Source organism: Glycine soja, chromosome 12, assembly GCF_004193775.1.
Source record: "Glycine soja cultivar W05 chromosome 12, ASM419377v2, whole genome shotgun sequence".
NCBI lineage: Eukaryota > Viridiplantae > Streptophyta > Magnoliopsida > Fabales > Fabaceae > Glycine > Glycine soja.
Window position 1 is genome coordinate 27,014,911 of NC_041013.1, and position 19,346 is coordinate 27,034,256.

A 19,346-nucleotide genomic window follows, 5' to 3' on the forward strand; every position below is an offset into this window, starting at 1 on the left:
ATGCAATTGGCTTTGATGTTTTGATGATGATCATGATGATGTGTTGCAATTGATGCAAATGGGCTTTTCAAGATTAAAATTCAAGACAATACTTCAAGATTACAAGGCACAACATCAAGATGATCACTAGAATATTAGGAAGGGAATTCCTAATTGAATTAGCAAAGGTTTGGCCAAGTGATTTAAAATAAAAAGTGTTTTTCAAAGGTTTTACTCTCTGGTAATCGATTACCAGAGGATGTAATCGATTACCAGTGGCCAAATACGTTTTATAACAGCTATAAAAATTTGAATTCAAAATTTTAAAAGCTGTAATCGATTACACAATTTTGGTAATCGATTACCAGCAGTTAGTAAACGTTTTAATTCAAATTTTAAAAGCTGTAATCGATTACACAATTACTGTAATCGATTACCAGACAGGAATTTCAGAAAAATAATTTCAAGAGTCACAACTTTTCAAAGGCTTTACTCATGACCACCAATGGTCTATATATATGTGACTTAAACACGAAATTGCTTAGAGATTTTCAGAACAACAAAGTGTTTATCCTCTCAAAAAGCAATTTCATTTTATCCTCTTAAGAATTCCTTGGCCAACTTGATTGCAATTCTTTAAGGAATTATTTGAGTGCTCAATCTGTAAAATCCATCTCTTTCAAGAGAGATTTGTTCCTCTTCTACTTCTCATTCTCTAAGGGATTAAGAGACTGTGAGTCTCTTGTTGTAAAGAATCTCTAAACACAAAGGAAGGGTTGTCCTTGTGTGTTTAGAACTTGTAAAAGGAATTTACAAGTTAGTGGAACTCTCAAGCGGGTTGCTTGGGGACTGGACGTAGGCACAAGGGTGTGGCCGAACCAGTATAAAACTGAGTTTGCATTTTCTCTTCCCTTAATCTTCTTTATTTATTATTGCTTTATATTCATATTCAAGTTGCTTCATTTGAATTAATATTTAAGAAGATTGTCATTAAGGGAATTCATAACTTAAGTAAAAAGTAAGATAGATTTTTAATTAGGGGAAAAGTTTGGAATATCTTAATTCAACCCCCCCCTTCTTAAGATATCTGAGGCCACTTGTCTAACAAGTGGTATCAGAGCTTCATTCTTGTACAAAGTTTAGAAGCTTCAAGAAAAAGATGGCCTCAGCAAATTCCTTATTTCCAGAAGGGAATTCTATCAATAGACCTCCAATCTTTAATGGAGAGGGTTACCACTACTGGAAAACCCGGATGCAAATTTTCATCGAGGCAATAGATTTAAATATCTGGGAAGCCATTGAAATAGGGCCTTATATACCCACCACAGTAGAAAGAGTTTCAATAGATGGTAGTTCATCAAGTGAAAGCATAACCATAGAAAAACCTAGAGATAGATGGTCTGAAGAGGATAGAAAACGAGTACAATACAACCTAAAAGCCAAAAACATAATAACATCTGCCCTAGGAATGGATGAATATTTCAGAGTTTCAAATTGCAAGAGTGCTAAGGAAATGTGGGACACTCTTCGATTAACACATGAAGGAACTACAGATGTTAAAAGATCTAGGATAAATGCACTAACTCATGAGTATGAATTATTTAGAATGAATACAAATGAAAATATTCAGAGTATGCAAAAGAGATTTACACATATAGTAAATCATCTAGCAGCCTTAGGCAAAGAATTTCAAAATGAAGATCTTATAAACAAGGTGCTAAGATGTTTAAGTAGAGAATGGCAACCCAAAGTAACGGCTATTTCTGAATCAAGAGATTTGTCTAACATGTCTCTTGCCACTTTATTTGGTAAGTTGCAGGAACACGAGATGGAACTATTGAGATTGCACCAAAATGAAGAAAATGACAAGAAAAAGAAAGGAATCGCTCTTAAAGCATCATCCTCAATTCAAGAAGAAAGTGATCAGGATAATGATGCAGATGATGATGATGATCTAAGTTTCTTTGTAAAAAGGTTCAACAAATTTCTTAAAGTAAGAGGAAATCAGAGGCGACCAAATTTTAAATCAAAGAGAAGGACAGAAAATTCACCCTCTACTCTAAAATGTTTTGAATGCAATCAACCTGGACATCTGAGGGTTGATTGTCCCATCTTCAAGAAAAAGATGGAAAAATCTGAAAAGAAAAATCATAGTGAGAAGAAACTAAAGAAAGCATACATCACATGGGATGAAAATGATTTGGAATCCTCTGATGATTCTGAAAATGAAGAGATAAATCTTTGCCTTATGGCAAAAAGTTACGAAAGTGATGAAGAGGTAACATCTTCAAACAACTTATCTATTTCTTTTGATGAATTGCAAGATGCATTTGCTGATTTGCATAAAGAATCAATTAAACTTGCAAAATTAGTTTCATCATCAAAGAAAACAATTTCAAATTTAGAAAATGAAATTTCAAAATTAAACAAAGAATTAGATCTTCTTAGAAATGAAGTTTCAATCTCTAAATCAAATGAAAAAGTTAATATCTCCACTATAAATGACAAGAAAATAACAGATTCTTGTAGTTGTTGTGATAAATATGTAAAAGAAATTAAAGAGTTAAAGAATTCACTTGCAAAATTTTCATATAGTAGAAATAATTTAGATGTTATATTAAGTAAACAAAGATATGTGTCTAATAAAAATGGACTAGGGTATAAATCTGAAAAACTACAAAAGGTTCATAAAAACTTTTCCACTTCCACACAAAAATGTAATTCTAATTCTATCACTTGTTTTTACTGTGGAAGAAGAGGACATGGCATATCAACTTGCTACTTCAAGAAAAATTACAGCAATATTAAAATGATATGGGTCCCAAAAAGATCCTCAGTTAATACTAACATGCAAGGACCCAATAAAATTTGGGTACCTAAGTCAAAAACTTGATTATGCAGGTATCTTTGAGAAAGAAGTGGTACATAGATAGCGGATGCTCAAAACATATGACTGGAGATGCATCAAATTTTACACACATATCTCCAAAGAAAAGCGGGCATGTAACATATGGTGACAACAACAAAGGTAGAATTCTTGGAGTGGGAAAAATAGGTACAAATTCTTCAAACTCCATTGAAAATGTTCTACTTGTTGAAGGCCTTAAGCATAGCCTGCTTAGCGTTAGTCAACTATGTGACAAAGGCTATCTAGTATCATTTGATTCTCAGAAATGTCTTATAGAACATAAGCATGACATTAATATAAAACATGTAGGACATAGAGTCAATAATGTTTACATGATAGACTTAAGCATAAAACAAGAAAACAATCATTGCTTTCTTAGTAAAGATGATGATCCATGGTTATGGCATAAAAGAATTGCTCACATAAACATGGATCACTTAAATAAATTAATTTCGAAGGATTTAGTAGTTGGTTTGCCTAAATTGAAATTTGAAAAAGATAAATTATGCGATGCATGTCAAAAGGGCAAACAAACAAGAGTCTCATTCAAATCTAAAAATGTTGTTTCAACCACTCGACCATTACAGTTATTGCATATGGATCTATTTGGTCCATCTAGAACGATGAGTTTTGGAGGAAATTACTATGCTTTAGTTATAGTTGATGATTTCTCTAGATATACTTGGACATTATTTATTACACATAAAAGTGATTCATTCCATGCATTTAGGAAACTTGCTAAAGTCATACAAAACAAGAAAAATCTCAAGATTGCATCCATTAGAAGTGATCATGGGGGTGAATTTGAAAATAAAGATTTTGAATTATTTTGTGATGAACATGGTATTGAACATAATTTTTCTGCACCAAGAACTCCTCAACAAAATGGAGTTGTTGAGAGGAAAAATAGGTCATTGGAAGAAATTGCAAGAACTTTATTAAATGATACTTCTCTTCCAAAGTATTTTTGGGCTGAAGCTGTCAATACTGCATGTTACATCATGAATAGAGCCTTGATAAGACCTATTTTAAAGAAAACCCCATATGAGTTATTTAACGGTAGAAAACCTAATATTTCTCATCTACATGTTTTTGGGTGCAAGTGCTTTGTACTTAACAATGGTAAAGATAATCTAGGAAAATTCGATGCAAAATCTGATGAAGGCATTTTTCTTGGATATTCTTTACAAAGCAAAGCATATAGAATATATAATAAGAGAACTATGAATATAGAGGAATCCATTCATGTTACCTTTGATGAATCTAATGCTATATTGTCAACAAAGAATATGCTAGATGACATTGCAGATTCTTTAGAACATATGAACATTCATGAACAAGATTCTAAAGGAAATGACAAAGGAAACAATGAAGATCCTCCAGAAGAAGGCAAATCCAATGATGCACTCCCAAGAGAATGGAAAACTTCAAGAGATCATCCCCTCGACAATATTATTGGTGATATCTCAAAAGGGGTAACAACTAGACATTCTCTTAAAGATTTATGCAATAATATGGCTTTTGTATCTATGATTGAACCTAAAAATATAAAAGAAGCCATAGTAGATGATAATTGGATCATTGCCATGCAAGAAGAACTAAACCAATTTGAAAGAAACAATGTATGGAAATTAGTAGAAAAACCTGAAAATTATCCTGTCATTGGAACAAAATGGGTTTTTAGAAATAAATTAGATGAACATGGGATAATTATTAGAAATAAAGCTAGATTAGTAGCAAAAGGGTATAATCAAGAAGAGGGGATAGACTATGAAGAAACATATGCTCCTGTTGCAAGATTAGAAGCCATTAGAATGCTTTTGGCATATGCATCCATAATGAACTTTAAACTTTATCAAATGGATGTTAAGAGTGCCTTTTTAAATGGCTTAATTCAAGAAGAGGTATATGTTGAACAACCCCCTGGTTTTGAAATTTCTGATAAACCAAACCATGTTTATAAATTGCAAAAGGCTCTTTATGGTTTGAAACAAGCCCCTAGGGCATGGTATGAACGATTAAGTAATTTTCTTCTTGAAAAAGAATTCTCCAGAGGTAAAGTGGATACCACATTATTCATAAAGAGAAAGCATAATGATATTTTGTTGGTTCAAATATATGTTGATGATATAATTTTTGGATCCACTAATGATTCATTGTGCAAGGAGTTTTCCCTTGATATGCAAAGTGAATTTGAAATGTCAATGATGGGAGAACTAAAGTACTTTCTGGGATTACAAATCAAGCAAACTCAAGAAGGTATATTCATCAATCAATCCAAATACTGCAAAGAATTGATCAAAAGATTTGGGATGGATAGTGCAAAACACATGTCTACACCGATGAGCACTAATTGTTACTTAGATAAAGATGAATCTGGTCAGTCTATAGACATAAAACAATATCGAGGTATGATCGGATCTCTTCTTTATTTATCTGCTAGTAGACCTGACATTATGTTTAGTGTATGCATATGTGCTAGATTTCAATCCAACCCCAAACAATCACATCTAAGTGCAGTAAAGAGAATCATGAGATATCTATTAGGAACAATCAATTTAGGATTATGGTATCCTAAGAATTCAACATGTAACTTAATAGGATATTCTGATTCTGATTTTGCCGGATCTAAAACTGATAGAAAAAGTACAAGTGGAACTTGTCAATTTATTGGATCGGCTCTTGTCTCATGGCATAGTAAGAAACAAAACAGTGTTGCTTTATCTACTGCTGAAGCGGAGTATATCTCTGCCGGTAGTTGTTGTGCACAAATTTTATGGATGAAGCAACAATTATCTGACTATGGCATCATTCTTGATCGCATACCTATTAAGTGTGATAATACTAGTGCCATAAATCTATCCAAAAACCCAGTTCAACATTCAAGAACTAAACACATAGAGATTAGACACCACTTTCTTAGAGATCATGTCTTAAAGGGAGATTGTGTATTAGAATTTGTTGATACTAAGAATCAACTTGCTGATATTTTCACTAAACCTCTCCCCAAGGAAGTGTTTTTCTCTATTAGAAGAGAATTAGGTCTCTTAGATGTAAGAGATTTAGCAAAATAGGAATTGATTGGTTGATTGATTGGTTGATTGATTGATTGATTTATTTTTTACCTTTTGATTGTAGATTATTTTGTTTGATCTTGTTTGAATTCTTGTTTTATGATAGAATTTATGATTTCTTGTGTATATAGTAATTGAATGATTGAATTTAGTGTATTAGTGGTGAAAATTAGTCATATAGGATGTATTTGAGCCTAAATATAGATATTCTCTTAGAAACAAGCCTAGGATAGGCTCTGGTAATCGATTACCAATCAGTGTAATCGATTACACATGAACAGGCAGCCTGTAATCGATTACAACATCCTGTAATCGATTACCAGAAGGCTTATTGGGCCTGTAATCGATTACCAATACCTGTAATCGATTACAATGCGTCATCTTCTATAAATACTCACGAAATCGGAGCTCGTGCGCAGCCAAAGCCTCCTCCACGTTTTCCTCCATACCTAGAACTTCAAATCTTCGATTCTCACTCGATTCTTCACCAAATCACGTCCCGTAAAGCCCAATCTTCCTCTTTTTCACTCCTCTTTCACTTCTACCGATCAAAATCCAGAAAAACTTCATCAAATGGCAGAGCCATCAAAGAAGAGAAAGGGATCATCTTCCACCGCCACCGCTGCTGCCCATCGCCGTCACGGCCCATCCGGAGCACCCACAGCACCTATTCCTCCTTCTTTGTCATCTCCAAGATCATCAACACTGTTTTCATCCGATGATCAACGTCTACGGTACCTTTCTCAGTTTTCTTCTAGAATAATCTTAGACCCTAAGTACCTAGACGTAGAGTTCTTTAATGATGAAACGTTTGATTGCTATCAAGTGTTTCAAAATTCTGGTCTTGTTGATTTCATGTCATTTAAATTGCCATATTATCCTGAACTTGTAAAGGTCTTCTACTGCAATTTGAAAATTCAGGATGGTATTATTATGTCTGAGGTGCATGGTACTTCTATGGTCATTGATCAGTCACTTTTCTTTTCTTTGACTCATTTACCCAGTCAAGGTGCACCTTTTGAGGGCACCATTGTTGATGACTGGAAATTCGATTATTCAAGTCATGATGCTCGTCGCATGGTCTGCAATGATCAAGCTGATATGACCGGTAGATTGTTGGCCGGGTCATTAACTTTTGATAATCGCATCATGCATTATATCATTGTTAGGATTTTGCTTCCTCGGTCTTCAAATTTAGCACAAGCCTCTGAGGAGGATTTGATTCTTATGTGGGCTTTTCTAACCGGTCGTCAGATCGACTGGGCCCATTTGGTTCGGTACCGAATGCATAAGGCATTACGAGCCAATGCACCTCTTCCTTATCCACACTTGATTACTCTATTTTTGCGTCATTTTCAAATTCCGCTTGATGATGAACCCTTTGTTCAAGTCAAGCGTTCCTTTGCAATTGGTGCTGGTGCAGTGACCTCCTTTGGGTATCGTAAAGATCGGAATGGACAATGGCTGAAGAAGGATGCACTCCCTCCTCAAGATGAACGTACTCCTTCACCTCCTCCTCAACGTGAGGATTCCGCTCTCATGAATGAAGTCCTCTCCGAATTACGGGGTCTTCGTTCGTATGTTGGTGACCGCTTTGACTCGTTAGATTCACGCTTTGCCGGTATGGACATTCGTCTTACACAGCTTGAAGAGGATGTCGGCTACATTCGTCAGAGTTTCGATCTTCCACCACCTCCTCCGTCTTCTTAGTTTTTAGGTCATGATTATTTATCTTTTATAAGCCGTGTATTTTGGCTTTTAGTTTCTTAGAATTTACATTATTATGCTAAGTACTTTGCTTATTTATCTTGTGGATTTTACACTTCAGTCTTGGATGTTTTGTGGTTGTTGACATTTTCAGTTATTTGGATTCTGGTTTAATTATTTCTTGTTTGTGAGTTTGGCTTATTATATTTAATACTCTGATGCTTATATCTTGCTACTCCATTGTTATAACTGTGTTGATTCCCGAGTTCTTTGGCTTTTTGATGTTGCCAAAGGGGGAGAAAAAGGTTGTAGCATAAGCCTAAGAAAAAGCTTAATAAAAAGGTTGTAGCATAAGCTTAAGAAAAAGCTTAACAAACTTAGAAATCAAGTGATCATGTATTTCGAGATATAGGGGGAGAAAACGGATGCACATTTTATCTATATACAATTGTTTGTTGCTTGCTTGAATCTTGATTTCAGGTATTGTATTGTCATCATCAAAAAGGGGGAGATTGTAGATGCAATTGGCTTTGATGTTTTGATGATGATCATGATGATGTGTTGCAATTGATGCAAATGGGCTTTTCAAGATTAAAATTCAAGACAATACTTCAAGATTACAAGGCACAACATCAAGATGATCACTAGAATATTAGGAAGGGAATTCCTAATTGAATTAGCAAAGGTTTGGCCAAGTGATTTAAAATAAAAAGTGTTTTTCAAAGGTTTTACTCTCTGGTAATCGATTACCAGAGGATGTAATCGATTACCAGTGGCCAAATACGTTTTATAACAGCTATAAAAATTTGAATTCAAAATTTTAAAAGCTGTAATCGATTACACAATTTTGGTAATCGATTACCAGCAGTTAGTAAACGTTTTAATTCAAATTTTAAAAGCTGTAATCGATTACACAATTACTGTAATCGATTACCAGACAGGAATTTCAGAAAAATAATTTCAAGAGTCACAACTTTTCAAAGGCTTTACTCATGACCACCAATGGTCTATATATATGTGACTTAAACACGAAATTGCTTAGAGATTTTCAGAACAACAAAGTGTTTATCCTCTCAAAAAGCAATTTCATTTTATCCTCTTAAGAATTCCTTGGCCAACTTGATTGCAATTCTTTAAGGAATTATTTGAGTGCTCAATCTGTAAAATCCATCTCTTTCAAGAGAGATTTGTTCCTCTTCTACTTCTCATTCTCTAAGGGATTAAGAGACTGTGAGTCTCTTGTTGTAAAGAATCTCTAAACACAAAGGAAGGGTTGTCCTTGTGTGTTTAGAACTTGTAAAAGGAATTTACAAGTTAGTGGAACTCTCAAGCGGGTTGCTTGGGGACTGGACGTAGGCACAAGGGTGTGGCCGAACCAGTATAAAACTGAGTTTGCATTTTCTCTTCCCTTAATCTTCTTTATTTATTATTGCTTTATATTCATATTCAAGTTGCTTCATTTGAATTAATATTTAAGAAGATTGTCATTAAGGGAATTCATAACTTAAGTAAAAAGTAAGATAGATTTTTAATTAGGGGAAAAGTTTGGAATATCTTAATTCAACCCCCCCCTTCTTAAGATATCTGAGGCCACTTGTCTAACAGTCATGGATGGTGGCAGAGGAGGGTTGGGGTTTTGGATAAGGGTTTGCAGAGAGAGAGGTGAACATCGTATTTTTCACTCTAAAGAACGTATTTATAATCTGCAAATTTCAATTAGCCACTCGTCTCACTAAGCAAAATTCAACTTTTTGCGTTGAGTGTGACATTTCACACTGAGTGCAATTACTCTGCTGGCTAGAATTGTGTTGATCTCGCTGAGCAAATTATCTCCTCGGGTTGGAATTATGCCTAGTGCGCTTGATTCGCTAAGCGAGATGTGCAAAGTTATTATTTGTCAAATCCCAATGATCAAAGCATGCAGACTTGGGTTATGAACCTTTAGTCCAAATTTGAAGGCAATCCAACAGTTCACGAGTCTGGGATCATGGTTTTACCAAAATAGGTTTTGGGTCAAACTTAAATTCTCACGTTTCCAACACAGGTCATTCAAAATCTACATAACCTAACATTCACACCAAGAAATCACACATAACTAATTCACACAACTCCTCAACTCATCCAAATCAATCAAACAACCAAATAGAACAATAAATACATTAAACATCGATTTTCAGCTATCAAAATTTCAGGGCGTTACATTAACGAAGTAACTTAACATCGCTTTTTTAGAAAACCGATGTTAACATCGGTTTTTAAAAAAATGATGTTAACGAACTCATGTTAATATTGATTTTTGATAAAAAAAAAAAAAACAATGTTAACAAACTCATGTGATTTATGAGTATGCCAGCATGTTTTTGTTAACACCGATTTTATCAAAAACCAATGTTAATGTAACAATGTTAAAACCATTATTTGTAGTCGTGTAGATAAGGCTAAATTCTTCCTCAAGTTGCTGAAAAAGCCACATGAGTTTTACTGGGACAGCCAAAGTGAGAAGATGTTTAAGTAGTTTAAGACATTCTTGGCAACTCCTCCTATCTTAACTTGGCTTAAACCATGTGTTAAACTGTTACTCTATTTATTTGTTCAAACACAACAATTAGCTCGACATTGATGCAAGAAGATGGCAAAAAGAAAATCCCAATCTATTTCACAAGTAGAGTATTCTAATGGGTTAAAAATTTTTATTAAATGATTGAGAAACTGACTTTGTTTTCGGTGAACTTGGCAAGGACACGAACATATTTTCAAAGTCACCAAATCAAGGTGAAGGCCAACAATCCTATCAAGCAAGTCCTCATATTCAAAGTCACCTAACAAGTCGTGTGATCGCTTTGTCGGTCGAGCTTTCTAAGTTTGGTTTGATGTTTAAACCTTATGGACCTATCAAAGCTCAATTTTTGGTTGACTTCATGGCTAAATTCCCACCTAAAGACAACATCAATGATGAATAATGGATGTTGTATGTAGATGAAGCATTGAACCCGAAAGGTAGTGGAGTTGGTATTACAAGGAAGGTCTAGGAGACATCTTTCTAGAACAATCCCTTATTTGATTTCGAAACATCAAATAACCAAGCAAAGTATGAAGCATTGATAACGAGGTTGAAGTTAGGAAAGAAAGTAGGCATAAAAATGGTATGATGTATAAGTAATTCAAAACGTGTCACTGGATAGGTACTAGGAAATTTTTAGGTGAAGGATACTCAAATGCAGAGGTACTATCACTTGGTGATGAGGTTACTCAACTGCTTTGACGAGTACGGGCTAAAACATGTAAGAAGAGACAATAATGATCAAGTTGATATCACATCCAAACTTGCTTGTTATAAAAAACCTTGCCAACATAGAACAATAATTCAAGATACTCTCTTTATTCCAAGTATTGAAAGATATGATATCTTTGCTAATCAGGTCGATCAAGACACTTGGATGAGTCCAATTTGGATTTATCTGGTATATGAAACTTTACCAAAAGATAAACATGAAGATAAGAAGATGAAGCTGAAATTGGCATATTATGTGATTGTTGATGGAGAAATTTTCAGACGTGGAATATAACCTCTACTATTTAAATGTGTAAATCGAAAACAAGTTATATATGATATGAATGAAGTTCACAGAGGCATTTGGTAATGTACACAAAAGGATGAGTATGGTAGCTTAGGTAATATGAGCGGGTTAATATTGGCTGAAGATTGAGTAGATTGTGCAGAGTATGTGAAGAAGTGTAGAGAGTGCTAGGAGCTCAGTAATGTTAATCATGCACCCCCCCTGAGAAGCTACACAACATATTCTCCCCATGGCCATTTGTGTTGTGGGGTATGGATATATATATATATCAGGTTCCACTTGCAAATGTTCATGTCAAGTTCTTACTGGTTTCTATTAACTATTTCACAAAGTGGATTGAAGTCGAGTCGCTTGCAAAGATTACAACTCAATAGGTGTAGAAGTTCACTTGGAAAGCGTTGATCTACAGACATGAACTGCCATTCACCACACTTACTGACAACGGAAAGAAATTCACTAACAAGGGGTATGAATAATTCGTGACATCAACCGTTTGGTGTCATTGGTTGAACACCCTCAACCAAATGGGAAAGTAGAAGTGTCAAATAAAGTCATCCTAATGGAGATGAATAAGAGATTGGTTAAAGCCAAAGGTTAATGGATAGAAGAGTTACCTAGTATATTGTGGGCATATCATTGCATTCCAAAATCTACTTAAAAAAAAACCTTTTTCAAGTTGACTTATGGCACTAATTTCATGATTTTAGTAGAGGCCAATGAACCTTCAACAAGATGAACTTACTTTGAAGAAAAACAAAACACTAAAAACTTGGCCATAGATTTGGACATGATAGAAGAATTTAAAAAAGAAGTTCATATTCAAGAAGAAGAATGTAAGAAAAGAGTAACTCAAAAACATGATTCAAAATTTGAAAGAAGACAATTTCAAGTAGGAGTCTTAGTATGAAGGATGTGTGGCGAACCTCAAAAAGACCATACAAAAGAAAAGCTTGTCCTAAATTGGGATGGATCCTTCACATCTGAAACCATACAATAGTTAGAAACCAAATGTCATACTTTTCTTACTTTAATCTTTTTTCCCAAGTAAAAAAATAATGGGTTTTAGCTAAAGAGGTTTTAACGAAGATCACATAAATAATATAAAAGGACGCAATACATTTCAAACATATATGAAATACTTTTACAATTTACTATATTTACATGCTTTAAATCAACTTATGATTTCAATTTACAATCCTCGTTACAACAATTATTTGCAATTGTTATTATTTGTTTACTATATCTAATAAGGACTCTTAAGGAAGATTAAGCAATAAGGTCAAATTTCTTACATCGACTACAAGCCCACCCTACATCGGTTTTGATCTCATTAATTTAGTGGAAGGAAGTGTTTGCTTCCGGCAAGTGCACTGGATCACACAAGTAGTATAAAACGGTAAGAACCGAGTATCGAACTCTCGGGGAACTTGTGTTATTTGGTAAGCTATTTTAGCAAATAGGTGTCTGGTGTGTAAAGATAAGTGTGAATATGAGCAGGTGTGTAAACTATCTGTGCAAAAAGGAAAATCATGCGAGAGAAATGATGTGTAAAAACAAGTAGAAAACATGTTGGCCTTCCTAATAGGTGCTTGATGCTAAAAAGATATTCTCTATCTAACAATGCTCATGTGTTCCTATGGTGTCTCCTGAGAAACTAAACCTCAATTCCTCATGATAGTTTAGCCTAATCCTGATCAAGCCTCGTCCGCAGATTCCTCTTGTTGGACTAAACTCAACTAGGACCGCATTAAGACACACATACACAACTAAATTATCGCACCCTGATTCCTCGTGATAGTACGACAACTTAGCCCTGTACTATCAAGGACTTTAGAATCAAACCAGTTTCCACTGTTGAATGACCCTAACAAAGCATGCATCTACGTGATCAAGGTAAAGGCATACTGGAGTGAAAAGCAGATAGCACAAAGAACACACAAAACATCATTAAATAGATAGAAATATATTTACATCAGGTACCTACAGGAAAGATCCAACAGAGGATTTAGCTTTCCATAACCAGGAAGCCTTCTTTACAACAAAGAGAAGAACAAGATGAAAGATTGCAAAAATACAAGTGGTGAGGATGTCTCCTTCACCTCTAGGATCTCACAATCACTCACAAACTCATCTCAAGCTCTCAAAACAACTCCTGCTTCAAGCTCTAGTCTCTGCAGATCTTCACACAACAAAATCTCTCAAAACTCTCTGGAACTTGGACCTTTCTCTCTCTAGAATCTCCAGACATGCAAAGCTCTGAATCCCAGCCCAAACTTCAGGCTTAAATAGGTGGCCTTGTTCGTGCTCATGCGCTTAGTGCAATTCTGGACCGCTTAGCGCACATTAGTGAATTTTGGCTTAGCGCATGCCTTTCTCACTTAGTGGATGGACTGAAGTGGTGCGCTTAGTGAGATGAAGCGGTGCGCTTAGCGAACCTGTACAGATCATCTTCTTCCAGATTCTTCCTTGTGCTTAGCCAATGAGTGTTGTGCTTAGCGGACGCTCGCTAAGCCAGTGGATTAGCTTAGCGAGAAGGTGAAAAACAACACTTTTCAAAGCTTGCCTAATTAACCTGAAATTGGGAGAAAATGATTATTAAACACACAAAATGGAAGTACTAAGTATTTATTACCTATACTTAACAGAAAATACTTATAACACTACAAAATAACTATAAAATGGGAAAGTTTGATACAATTTACACAGGTTTTATACACAAAAGTTAGTCGTATTCACCGACTAACAGGAAGTCATAAGGTGGAAGGAGAAGAAAGGTCAGATATAATTTATACTTTTGCTCCAACCTCATTATACATCGGCTCTGGCTTCATTGCATAGGCTCTAACCTCATTGTTTACACAATTTGGTGGAAAGGGAGAGATAAGGTGAAGGAAAAAATAAGGTTAAAAATATTTCTTAAATTGGCTCTGACTTCCCTACTTACATATCAGCACTGACCTCCCATTACTCTATATATCAGTTCTCACCTCCCTACTTACATGTTGAACTTGGAGGAAAATGAGTGATAAGGAAGAAGAAATAAGGTTGGAGGAAAATCAGTTTCTAAACTTAGAAACTCTGATACTCATTTCAACATTATGCTTATGTTTATTAACTTAGAAACTCTATTGCTTATCTAACATCATACTTTTGTTTATAACATTGAAACTTTACAACTTATTTCTCTTAATGTTTACACTTAAATTTCCTAGCTTGGAAATCCTTGTTCTACGTAATTTTATTATACTCATTTTATCTTGAACATAAAAAATATAAAGATTTATACAAGGCAAAATAACTTGTAAACAAATCTCTTTATAAATAAATCTCCTTCATTAGAAAATTAGATTAAGTACATAGAACACATAAAAACATGATCCATACTTGTACAAAATTTGAATTAGCAACACATGGCATACTATTTCAAAAATAAATTAAACTAAATCATGTTGGGGGATGATTGGAGGTCACTTCATTGCCCTCATACTCCTTTTCAATATTTTGATTTGAGATTCCTTCATAAGGATCCCATATTTCACATCCATATTAACATTGAACTTGTTCAACTCAAGTTGAGATGCAAAGAGTGCAACTTGACACAGAGCCTTCTGAAACCCTTCCTCATGGGTCATAACATAAAACTTGTTTAATTTCTTCAAGTTTATCCTCATTCAAATTCTCCTTCTCTTGGCCAAGCTCGACTATTTTATCGCATAACTTAGAAACCTTATCCTTGACTAGCTTTTTCTCGCCCAAAGCAGCATCCATCTCTATTTCAACAACCTTCATTTTCTCCTCCTCCTTGGTTAATTGATTACTTAAGGCCTCGCCCAATTTCTTAGAATCAACAACATCTTTTGCCAAGACATTAGTCTTCTCAGTTAACCCTTTGTTATCCTTTACCAACCTTTCATTCTGCTTAATTTTGATGGCCACCACAGATTCAAAGTTGGCAAACTCTCTTGAGAGTCTTTAATAACCTCATTCTTTTTGGCAAGAATAAAATCCATCTCTTTAATTTTGGATTTTGCAACATCCTTTAATTTCCTCTTCTCATCGGCATCCGCTTTCAACTTGGCCTTTGCTTCAACCACTATAGGCTTCCAATGGCGAACCACTACCATTGATCGGGCCTAAAACATCTTGGTCGCATCTAAGCCTTCATTGGCACCAACTTAATCCATCATGTTAGCATCATGCTTAGATATAAGTGCTTCAATTTTGATAAACTCAAACCACTAAAGTTCAACATTCCACAATGAACATAGGTCGGCATGGCAGTAGCATAATCCAATCACGCAAGTTACCCTTATGGTGAAGAAGAACTATTGTTCATTTTTTTCTTAATGTTAGGGGAAACCTAAAGAAGTTGGAATTTGTTGGAGTTGGCCGCTTGAAACTTGTTTTGATGGAGGATGAGGAAGATAAAAAATAGTTGTGGACTTCACCAAATTTCCAGCATTTGGATCTTTAGAAACACCACCATCAAGAGTGGGTTTGATAATAGGTTGATCTATTTCAACATCAGCTTGAGCATATTTTTGGGAAGCTCCCTCAACAACCTTCTCATACGCCTGTGTAACAATAGGTTGGCCCTTTGGTTGACCCACTTATTTATCTGGTAGGATGACCTCTTTAATCCCTTTGTTATCTATCTATTTTTTTTTCTTCCTTAGCTTAAAAAATTAGCATAGATCGAGCACACTTTCTCCTTTTCAATTGCAAGGACTTGGGTTTTCAACTTCTTGTAATTGTAGCCCTTCATGATCTCTACATACAAAACCAAAGTTAAAACACAAATAAGAAAATAAAACAACGAAGTATACTCACTACTCAAATATTTATCAACATTCCCAGTATAAGGAAGAGGAGTAATGCCTTTGGTGGGCATTTTTTGGGGAAACTCAATGATGATGTTGATGTCCCTTCTATTATTAGGAGTCAATAGGTACTCAACCTATGACTTAAACTTGAACAAGCTTTGTTGCCAATAAAAAGGAAATTTATTTGTTTTGCCATCAAGCTTGTGAAACAAATCCTTATGATCGAGACAAATATGGTTAGGTCGGATTTTGAAAAAAAAATGAGACTTAAACTTTTCCAAGACAAGTTAAAAAAGGTGAACAAACTTCCATATTAAGCACCGCTCAATGATATCCAACCAACATCCTCACCCATCTTAAGACGGTAAAAGTACATAAATTGATTTATGGTTAGAAAAATATTCAGATATTGACAAAGAATCTTAAAAGACTTCATAAAAGCCCAATGATTCAAGTGTAGTTGAGTAGGGGCTGGATTCATCTCAGTAATCATCTCACACTCAAAGTTGATGAAAGGTAAAGTTATGTGTAAATCTTTGAAAAGATCTTCACAAACATAAGTAAAATTGGGCTTGTTAGAATCAACACTAAGAAAAACCCTCTTAGTAGAAAGAGAATGCTCATCTATTACCCAGTTGGGATAGCTTGAGTTGGTCAATCTACACTACCTTGAAGGTCATTTATGGTATCGCCACCACTAGTACCTAGTTTCTCAAAAATAATTTTATCACCATAAGTTGTCCCCACACCCTTAGAACCTTCATCATTTTTGTAAACTTCTTTTCATTAGATAGATAGAGAAGATTTAGAATCACCCTCTGTCTCCTCCCGTTTACCCAAAATCTCTTTGGCCAACATAGCTTTCTAGTAGACAATTGAAAACTCATCCTCAATGAAACCCTCATCAGAATAATAAGAAAACAACATTTACAAAAAAAGAGTAAAGAAATAGTCACAACAATGTTCCTATAAAGAGACAAGAAATGGAAACAAAGACAAAAAGTGGGCTCCGCTAACAAGAAACAACACTTTTAGTAGCATGGAGAGACTAAAGATACTTGCAAATAAACTCAAATGATTTGGGAAAGTGAAGAAATGAGGGAGAAAGGGAAGTATATATAAACCCTAAAAAGACTCTTCATGAACCTTCTAATACTTCATTAAGAGTGGTGACCTTTTATAGGTACCTCATACCTTGCCCGAATTGAGAGATTGATACAAGGAATCAGATTGAAGCAAGCACTAGAGATAAAGAGAAAGATCTCAGACATATTGAAACTACATAAGCAGGGTTGTGAAAATTGGACTGGTCGAGACCTAGTGGCCTAAACATACCGATTTGGTTATTTGATTAGTCACGCAATCAACTCATATTGACTTGGATCAACCATCCAATTTTATGGAAAACTAGTGACCAAACTGGTTTTGCCAAACTCGGTCTGGGTTGTGCAGGCATATTTATTTTATAAAAAAGTCAAACGATGTCATTTTGAAAAGGGATGTCACAACTAACTCAAACAATGCATTTTGTATGGTTCTCTTCTCAAGCTCTTAGTCTCAACACAAGTTCTCTTCACCCTTCATCTAGCTAACACTAATCCCCAAATTCCCAAGTCCTTATATGTTATGTTATCTTGCAATCAGCCTATCGCGCCTAGGCTCTACATCTCATCCCAGCATAGAGTTGTTCATAGCCACATCACATGGATATGTTCATCGCTACACCACACGGGGTAATTCGTCGTTGCATTACATAGAGTTGTTTGTTGTTGCACCGATCCAACATTAAAGGGTAATTGTTGATGTCGTAGACGGTGAGACCTAACTTTTTCGAGAAAGTACTTGACACTCTTATGTATGACTTCATAGTGGAGGCAACCCTAGAGGTTGTCAAAGATGATTACTTGGTTGTTGATGTTTGGGTTCCATAAACCCTACTACTTTTCGAAAAAGGGTTGTGGTTGTGGGGGTGTTGCAAATATTGATGATAATCTTTTCCAACTTTCAGTTGACCTTTTACTTGCCTACTAGAAGTCTTGTTAAAGACCATTGTTAGTTACCACATTCCTTTATTTGAATCTCTTTGCAATAGTATGCTTTCAACCCACTAATATTATGATTTTATCCTTTTCTTTTTGCGATGTATTTATTTGAAGCTCTTTGTTATGGCTTCTGGTGTAGTCTTGGTTAGGAGTCAATCTCGCAAAATTTTCGAATATGGATTGATCAAATTATGTTAGTTATATATATATATACACACACACACACATAGTCAAATCAAGCCAATCAATGACCTATCGTTTCAACTACTGACCCATTACTATATGTAAATTTGCAACAATGTGAAAAAAAACAAAATACAATATAGCAAATCAGATGGTGTTAATTTTGTTAAACTTTGAAACCAAACTATTTACTAGGTGAGCTCATCAATTGCTAGTCAAGAGGTTCAAATAAAAATCTATTGTTTATAATGACATAAGATGTTAGAACGACCACAACATTGCTCAAAGCAATTCTATATAATAGTTAGACTTAAATATGTTTTAGGTTTCTAATAAATAAATAATTTTTGTTTAAATCCTTAATAATTTTTTTCGTCGTATTAAATTCTTAATGTATGATAACTTTTATTTTGAATCCTTCTAGTTAATTGAGTGATGACATGACACCATCTTAATCAATAATTATATTAAAAATATATGTTCATAAGATATCATAACATTATTTAATTAAGATATAAACTCAAAATAAAATTTTTAATATGTCAAATATCTAATATAATAAAAAAATTTATTAAGAACCTAAAATAAAGTATCGTTTATTAGATAATTAAAACATATTTAATCCTAATAATTAACAAAAAAATCTCCGTACAAGATTTCCCTCCACGCTGCACATGCCAGGCTTTAACAACTAAATATCTAAATCCGTAATTAATCAATGATTACTCCTGTAATTATGAAACATTATTTTGCACCTTGTTGGTTGTTATTGGTCATCAATCCAATAACCAAAACATATACTTTATTTCTTTACTAGTTTAGTGACGTACACTATTACCAAAATTGGTCATCAATACTTTATTTTCCACATTTGAACACTTCTGCTTACCATAGGCATTTTATTACTACTATTTTTAAAATTCTTTACACAATGTGCTATTTTTTTCATAGACCTAAACCTTGTTCAGAGGTAAGGCCACGTAGTTTAAAGTGGACATAACCAATAACATGAAGAACTCATGCTCGTGGGTAGAATGGTGGGAACGGGGGAA